Consider the following 8,182-nt stretch of genomic DNA (forward strand, 5'->3'; position numbering starts at 1 on the left):
GAAAAATCGCTGGAAAAATACTTGAAAAATCCCCCAAAATCCCCGGAAAATACCTGAAAAAATACCCCAAAAAATCCCCCCAAAATACCCCAAAAAATCCCTGGAAAAATATCAGAAAAAATCCCCCAAAAAATCCCCAATTTCCTGGAAAAATCACTGGAAAAATTCCCAGAAAAATACCTGAAAAAATCACCGGAGAAATCCCCCCCAAAAAAATCCCCAAAATCCCCAAAAAAATTCCTGGAAAAATACCTGAAAAAATTCCCAGAAAAATCACTGGAGAAATACCTGAAAAAATCCCCATAAAAGTCCCCAAAATTCCTGGAAAAATCCCGGAAAAATATCCAGAAAAATCGCTGGAAAAATCCCCAAAAAATAGCCAAAAATTCCCCAAAATTCCTGGAAAAATCCTGGAAAAATATCTGGAAAAATCGCTGGAAAAATCCCCAAAAAATAGCCAAAAATTCCCCAAAATTCCTGGAAAAATACCTGGAAAAATACCCGGAAAAATCCCCAAAAAATAGCCAAAAAATCCCCAAAATCCCCAAAAAAATTCCTGGAAAAATATCCGGAAAAATCCCCGGAAAAATCCCCAAAAAATGCCCCAAAAAAACCCCAAAATTCCTGGAAAAATCCCGGGAAAATTGCCGGAAAATTGTCGGAAAATTGCCGGAAAATTCCTGGAAAAATCGCCGGAAAAATACTTGACAAATCCCAAAAAAATCCCAAAGAATACCTGAAAAAATTCCTGGAAAAATCCCCCCAAAAATCCCTGGAAAAATATCAGAAAAAATCCCCCCAAAAATTCCCCAAAATCCCCCAAAAAAATTCCTGGAAAAATATCCGGAAAAATCTCTGGAAAAATCCCCAAAAAATGCCCCAAAAAAACCCCAAAATTCCTGGAAAAATCCCGGGAAAAATCCCCAAAAAATGCCCCAAAAAATCCTCAAAATTCCTGGAAAAATACCCAGAAAAATCCCCAAAAAATAGCCAAAAATTCCCCAAAAAAATTCCCGGAAAAATACCCTGAAAAATGGCTGGAAAAATCCCCAAAAAATGCCCCAAAAAAACCCCAAAATTCCTGGAAAAATCCCGGGAAAATCGCTGGAAAAATCCCAAAAAAAATTCCCGGAAAAATACCCAGAAAAATACCCGGAAAAATCCCAAAAAAATTCCTGGAAAAATATCCGGAAAAATGGCTGAAAAAATCCCCAAAAAATGCCCCAAAAAAACCCCAAAATTCCTGGAAAATTCCCGGGAAAATCGCTGGAAAAATCCCCCAAAAATAGCCAAAAAATCCCCAAAATTCCTGGAAAAATCCTGGAAAAATATCCGGAAAAATCCCCCAAAAATGCCCCAAAAAAACCCCAAAATTCCTGGAAAAATACCCGGAAAAATCCCCAAAAAATAGCCAAAAAATCCCCCAAAAAATTCCCGGAAAAATACCCTGAAAAATACCCAGAAAAATCACCAGAAAAATCCCCAAAATCCCCCAAAAAATTCCCGGAAAAATCCCCAAAAGATCCCTGGAAAAATATCAGAAAAAATCCCCAAAAATTCCCGGAAAAATTCCCAGATAAATCGCCAGAAAAATCACTGGAAAAATACCTGAAAAAATTCCCCAAAAAGTCCCCAAAATCCCCAAAAAATCCCAAAAAAAACCAAGAAAATTCCCAGAAAAATTCCTGGAAAAATCCCCCGAAAAATTCCCGGAAAAATCCCCAAAAAATTCCCGGAAGAATCACCGGAAAAATTCCCTGAAAATTCGTGGAAAAATCGCTGAAAAAATCCCCCAAAAAATTCCCGGAAAAATCGCCAGAAAAATACTTGAAAAATCCCCAAAAAATCACCAGAAAAATCCCGAAAAAATACCTGAAAAATCCCAAAATAATCCCCAAAATCCCTCAAAAAATCCCCCAAAAAATCTCCAAAAAAATCCCCAAAAAATGCTGTTTTAACCCATTTTCCCACCCTTTTTTTTAGGATTTTCTCTTTTTTTTTCGGTATTTTCCCATTTTTCCGGCAATTTCAAGGCTTTTGGGTTTTTTGGGATATCCTAGGTGTGACTCATGGATTTTTTTCTGGGATCCCAAGTGGTTTTTATGGGATTTTTTTCCCCATTTTAAGCCATTTTAACCCATTTTCCCACCCTTTTTTTTGGCGATTTCCCCATTTTTTTTCAGGATTTTCCCATTTTTTTGGGACTTTTCCTGGTCCTGCATGTCTTTGGGTTTTTTTGGGATATCCTAGATGTGTCTCACGGATGTTTTTCCAGAATGCCAAGTAGTTTTTATGGGATTTTTCCCCATTTTAACCCATTTTCCCACCGTTTTTTTCGCGATTTTTCCCATTTTTTTCGCGATTTTCCCCATTTTTTCGCGGATTTTTCCCATTTTTCCATGAATTTTCCCCATTTTTCCTGCAGCCCCGCCGGGGGATGACCCGGCCAGGCTCCCAGCCCCCTCTGGACCCCATTTCCCACTGTTTTCTTTAGGATTTTCCCATTTTTTTTGCGATTTTCCCATTTTTTTCGCGATTTCCCCACTTTTTGGGGGATTTTGCCTTTTTTTGGGAATTTCAAGGCTTTGGGGTTTTTTTGGGATATCCCAGCTAGAGCTTTGAGGGTTTTTTTGGGATCCTGTGTGGTTTTTATGGGATTTTTCCCCATTTTAACCCATTTTAACCCATTTTCCCACCCGTTTTTTTCGCGATTTTCCCATTTTTTTTCAGGATTTTCCCATTTTTTTGGGACTTTTCCTGGTCCTGCATGTCTTTGGTTTTTTTTAGGATATCCTAGATGTGTCTCACGGATGTTTTTCCAGAATCCCAAGTAGTTTTTTTGGGATTTTCCCCATTTTAACCCATTTTCCCACCCTTTTTTTTTGCGATTTTCCCATTTTTTTCGCGATTTTCCCCATTTTTTCGCGGATTTTTCCCATTTTTCCATGAATTTTCCCCATTTTTCCTGCAGCCCCGCTGGGGGATGACCCGGCCAGGCTCCCAGCCCCCCCTGGACCCCATTTTCCCACCGTTTTCTTTAGGATTTTCCCGTTTTTTTCGCCATTTTCCCATTTTTTTGGGATTTTCCCTTTTTTTTAGGGAATTTTTTTTATCCTGGTTGACTTCGGGTTTTTTTGGGATATCCTAGGTGTGACTCATAGATTTTTCTCCAAGATCCTGTTGGTTTTTTATGGGATTTTTCTCCATTTTAACCCATTTTCCCACCCTTTTTTTCGCGATTTTCCCATTTTTTCGCGATTTTTCCCATTTTTTTCGCGATTTTTCCCATTTTTTCGCGATTTTTCCCATTTTTTCGCGGATTTTCCCCATTTTCCCATGAATTCTCCCCATTTTTCCCGCAGCCCCGCCGGGGGATGCCCCGGCCAGGCTCCCAGCCCCCTCTGGACCCCACGCTCTGGATGACCGGCCGGGAACGAGCCGAATACCAGCGCTGGAAACGCGAAAGGGAGAAAATCGACCGCGAGAGACTCGAGAGACACAGAGATCCTGCCGGCGCCTGGAGGAGGGAGTGGGACGCCCAGAAACCAGAGGGGATGTGGGTTTGGGGGGAAATCCGGGGATTTTGGGAAAATCTGGGAAAAAATCCCGAATTTGGGGAGGTTTGGGGAGAAATTCTGGGATTTTTGGGGACAAATCCTGGGAATTTGGGGAAAATCTGGGATTTTGGGGAGGTTTGGGGGCCTGGAGGAGGGAGTGGGACGCCCAGAAACCCGAGGGGATGTGGGTTTGGGGAGAAATCCGGGAATTTGGGGAAAATCTGGGATTTCGGGGAGGTTTGGGGGGAAAATCTGGGAATTTGGGGAGGTTTGGGGGGGATTTGGGGCAGAAATTCTGGGAATTTGGGGAAAAATCTGGGATTTTGGGGAGGTTTGGGGGGGATTTGGGGCAGAAATTCTGGGAATTTGGGGAAAAATCTGGGATTTTGGGGAGGTTTGGGGAGAAAAATCTGGGATTTTGGGGAAAATCTGGGATTTTGGGGAGGTTTGGGGACCTGGAGGAGGGAGTGGGACGCCCAGAAACCCGAGGGGATGTGGGTTTGGGGAGAAATCCAGGAATTTTGGGAAAATCTGGGGATTTGGGGGGGAATTTTGGGGAAAATCCTGGATTTTGGGGAGGTTTGGGGGGAAATTCTGGGAATTTGGGGAGGTTTGGGGGCCTGGAGGAGGGAGTGGGACGCCCAGAAACCCGAGGGGATGTGGGTTTGGGGAGAAATCCGGGAATTTTGGGAAAATCTGGGAATTTCAGGGAGGTTTGGGGAGAAATTCCAGAATTTTCAGGAGAAAATCTGGGATTTTGGGGAGGTTTGGGTGGATTTGGGGACAGTGGGACGCCCAGAAACCCGAGGGGATGTGGGTTTGGGGGAAAATCTGGGATTTTTGGGGGAAATTTGGGAATTTGGGGAAAAAATCCCGGATTTGGAGAGAAAATCTGGGATTTTGGGGAGAAATTCCAGGATTTTGGGGAGAAATCCTGGGATTCTGGGGAGGTTTGGGGGCAAAATCTGGGATTTCGGGGAAGAAATCCTGGGATTTTGGGGAAAATCTGGGATTTTGGGGAGGTTTGGGAGGAAAATCTGTGATTTCGGGGAGGTTTGGGGAGAAATTCTGGGATTTTTTGGGAGAAATTCTGGGAATTTGGGGAAAATCTGGGAATTCAGGGAGGTTTGGGGAGGATCTGGGGGGAGTGGGACGCCCAGAAACCCGAGGGGATGTGGGTTTGGGGAGAAATCCGGGAATTTTGGGGGAAATTATGGGAATTTCAGGGAGGTTTGGGGGGAATTTGGGGAGAAATCCTGGAATTTTTGGGGAAAAATCGTGGGATTTGGGGAGGTTTGGGGAGAAATTCCAGGATTTGGGGGAGAAATTCCAGGATTTGGGGAGAAATCTTGGGATTTTGGGGAGGTTTGGGAGGAAAATCTGGGATTTGGGGGGATTTGGGGGAGTGGGACGCCCAGAAACCTGAGGGGATGTGGGTTTGGGGGAAAATCCGGGGAATTTGGGGAAAATCTGGGAAAAAATCCCGAATTTGGGGAGGTTTGGGGGGGATTTGGGAGAGAAATCCTGGGATTTCTGGGGAAATCTGGGAAAAAATCTGGGAATTTGGGGAGGTTTGGGGGCCTGGAGGAGGGAGTGGGACTCCCAGAAACCCGAGGGGATGTGGGTTTCGGGGGAATTGGGGGATTTTGGGGGGATTTGGGAGAGAAATCCTGGGATTTCTGGGGAAATCTGGGAAAAAATCCGCGATTTTGTGGAGGTTTGGGGAGGATTTTGGGGCAGTGGGATGCCCAGAAACCCGAGGGGATGTCAGTTTGGGGTGATTTTTTTAGGATTTTGGGGTGATTTTTATGATTTTGGGGTGATATTTTAGGATTTTGGGTCAATTTTTAGGATTTTGGGTCATTTTTAGGATTTTGGGGTGACTTTGGGGTGATTTTTGGGGTGATTTTTTAGGATTTTGGGGTGAATTTTGAGGATTTTGGAGTGAATTTGGGGTTCCCAGGTGATTTTTTGGGGTGAATTTTTAGGCTTTTGGGTGATTTTTTAGGATTTTGGGTCAATTTTTAGGATTTGGGGTGAATTTTCAGGATTTTGGGGTGACTTTGGGGTGATTTTTTAGGATTTTGAGATGAATTTGGGGCGATTTTGAGGATTTTGGGGTGAATTTGGGGTTCCCAGGTGATTTTTTGGGGTGATTTTTTAGGATTTTGGGGTGATTTTTTAGGATTTGGGGTGATTTTTAGGATTTTGGGGTGACTTTGGGGTGATTTTTTAGGATTTTGGGGTGATTTTGGGGCGATTTTGAGGATTTTGGGGTGACTTTGGGGTGATTTTTGGGGTGATTTTTTAGGATTTTGGGGTCAATTTGGGGTGATTTTTTAGGATTTTGGGGTGATTTTCAGGATTTTGGGGTGAATTTGGGGTTCCCAGGTGATTTTTGGGGTGAATTTTCAGGATTTTGGGGTGACTTTGGGGTAATCTTTTAGGATTTTGGGGTGATTTTTAGGATTTTGGGGTGACTTTGGGGTGATTTTTGGGGTGAATTTTTAGGATTTTCGGGTGAATTTGGGGTGATTTTTTAGGATTTTGAGGTGTATTTGGGGTGATTTTGGGGTGACTTTGGGGTCTCCCCTCCCCCCGCAGGTTCTCGGGGGTCCCGGAGGGGGGAGGGGAGCCCAGCCTGGCCGCCCCTCCCCCCCCAACGCTGGGGGAGTTCCTGCCCCTCCCCCACCCTGCCCGCCGCAGGAAGAGCAGAGGGAGGGGGAGGAGAACCTACAGGTGAGCTTGGGGGATTTTGGGAATTTTGGGAGGATTTGGGAGGTTTTGGGGGATTTTGGGGGGATTTGAAGAGTTTTTGGGGAGATTTGGGGAGATTTGGGGGGATTTTGGGGGAATTTGGGGGGAAATTGGTGGATTTTGGGGATTTGTGGGGGAAATTTGGGGGGATTTGGGGTTTTGGGGATTGGGGGATTTGGAGAGTTTTTGGGGGAGATTTGGGGGATTTTGGGGGATTTGGGGATTTGGGAAATTTGGGGGAAATTGGTGGATTTTGGGGTGGTTTGGGGATTTGGAGAGGTTTTGGGGGTGGATTTGGGGGAATTTGGGAGGTTTGGGGTGGATTTTGGGGATTTGTGGGGATTTGGGGGTTTGGGGTTTTTTGGGGGATTTGAAGAGTTTTTGGGGGAGATTTGGGGGGATTTTGGGGAAATTTGGGGGATTTTGGGGGGAAACTGGTGGATTTTGGGGTGCTTTGGGGGGATTTGGAGAGGTTTTGGGTGGATTTGGGGGGAATTTGGGGAATTTGGGGTGGATTTTGGGGGATTTGTGGGGGGAATTTGGGGGTTTTGGGGAATTTGGGTAGATTTTGGGGAATTTGGGGGATTTTGGGGTAGATTTTAGGGTGTTTTTTGGGGAATTCGGGTAGATTTTGGGGAGATTTGGGTGGAATTTGGGGATTTTTTGGGAATTTGGGCAGATTTTGGGGGATTTTGGGGGGATTTTAGAGTGTTTTTTGGGGGAATTTGGGTAGATTTTGGGGGAATTTGGGTGGATTTGAGGTGATTTTGGTGTTTTTTGGGGGAATTTGGGTAGATTTTGGGGGAATTTGGGTGATTTTGTGTAGATTTTGGGTGGATTTGGGGATTTTTTGGGGAATTTGGGTGGATTTGGGTGATTTTGGGTAGACTTCGGGTGGATTTGGGGTGATTTTGGGTGGATTTGGGTGATTTTGGGTAGATTTTGGGTGGATTTTGGGAGAATTTGGTGTTTTTTGGGTGGATTTGGGTGATTTTGGGAATTTGGGTTTTTTTGGGTGATTTTGGGTAGATTTCTGTGGATTTTGGGTGATTTTTCCCAATTTCCCCCATGTTTTTCTCTCTGCCATTCCCAGTTTCCCATGGAATTTGGGAATTCCCAGTTGCCATGACGACCGTTGGGATGCTCAGCAGGAACCTTCCCAGGAGCCCCAGGGCGGCCAGGTGATACCAGTATAGACCAGTATGGACCAGTATAGACCAGTATGGACCAGTATAGACCAGTATGAACCAGTATAGACCAGTATAAACCAGTATGAACCAGTATAGACTAGTATAGACCAGTAACTCCCCCAGGTGATCCCAGTATAAACCAGTATAGACCAGTATAAACCAGTATGAACCAGTAACTCTGCCAGGTGATCCCAGTACAGACCAGTACAGACCAGTAAGTCCCCCAGGTGATCCCAGTATAAACCAGTATAAACCAGTACAGACCAGTGACCTCCCCAGAGCAGCCAGGTGATCCCAGTATAAACCATTATAGACCAGTATAAACCAGTACAGACCTGTGACCTCCCCCAGGTGATCCCAGTATAAACCAGTATGAACCAGTAACGCCCCCAGGTGATCCCAGTATAAACCAGTACAGACCAGTAATGCCCCCAGTGCATCCCAGTATAAACCAGTACAGACCAGTAACGCCCCCAGTGCATCCCAGTATAAACCAGTACAGACCAGTGACCTCCCAGTACAAACCAGTGACCGTCCCAGTGACTCCCAGTGCATCCCAGTTCATCCCAGTACAAACCAGTAACTCCCAGTGACCTCCCCAATGCATGCCACTACAAACCAGTGACTCCCAGTTCAGCCCAGTACAAACCAGTAACTCCCAGTACACACCAGTAACTC

Source organism: Lichenostomus cassidix, unplaced genomic scaffold (genome assembly GCF_008360975.1).
Source record: "Lichenostomus cassidix isolate B80296 unplaced genomic scaffold, HeHo_3.0 HiC_scaffold_35, whole genome shotgun sequence".
Classification (NCBI taxonomy): Eukaryota; Metazoa; Chordata; class Aves; order Passeriformes; family Meliphagidae; genus Lichenostomus; species Lichenostomus cassidix.